Genomic DNA, 256 nt, shown 5'->3' on the forward strand with positions numbered 1-256 from the left:
TATTTATATATATATATATATATATATTGATTTATTTATTTTTCTTTTCTCTATCTTTTTTTATTTGCTTTCTACTGCAGGATCAGAGTCATTAGAGGCAGTGATGGGGGGCCCCCATCAGGTGGTAGAGGAGGGGCCCCTTCCAGGGGCCCCCCTGGGTACTGGGGGCCCCCCGGTTAGTGGGGGCCCCCCAGGCAGTGGGGGGCCCCCTGGGCCCCCGGGGCCCCCGGGGCCCCCGGGGCCCCCGGGGCCCCCG

The sequence above is a fragment of the Eimeria mitis genome, genomic scaffold, assembly GCF_000499745.2.
Source record: "Eimeria mitis Houghton genomic scaffold, Emh_scaff693, whole genome shotgun sequence".
NCBI lineage: Eukaryota > Apicomplexa > Conoidasida > Eucoccidiorida > Eimeriidae > Eimeria > Eimeria mitis.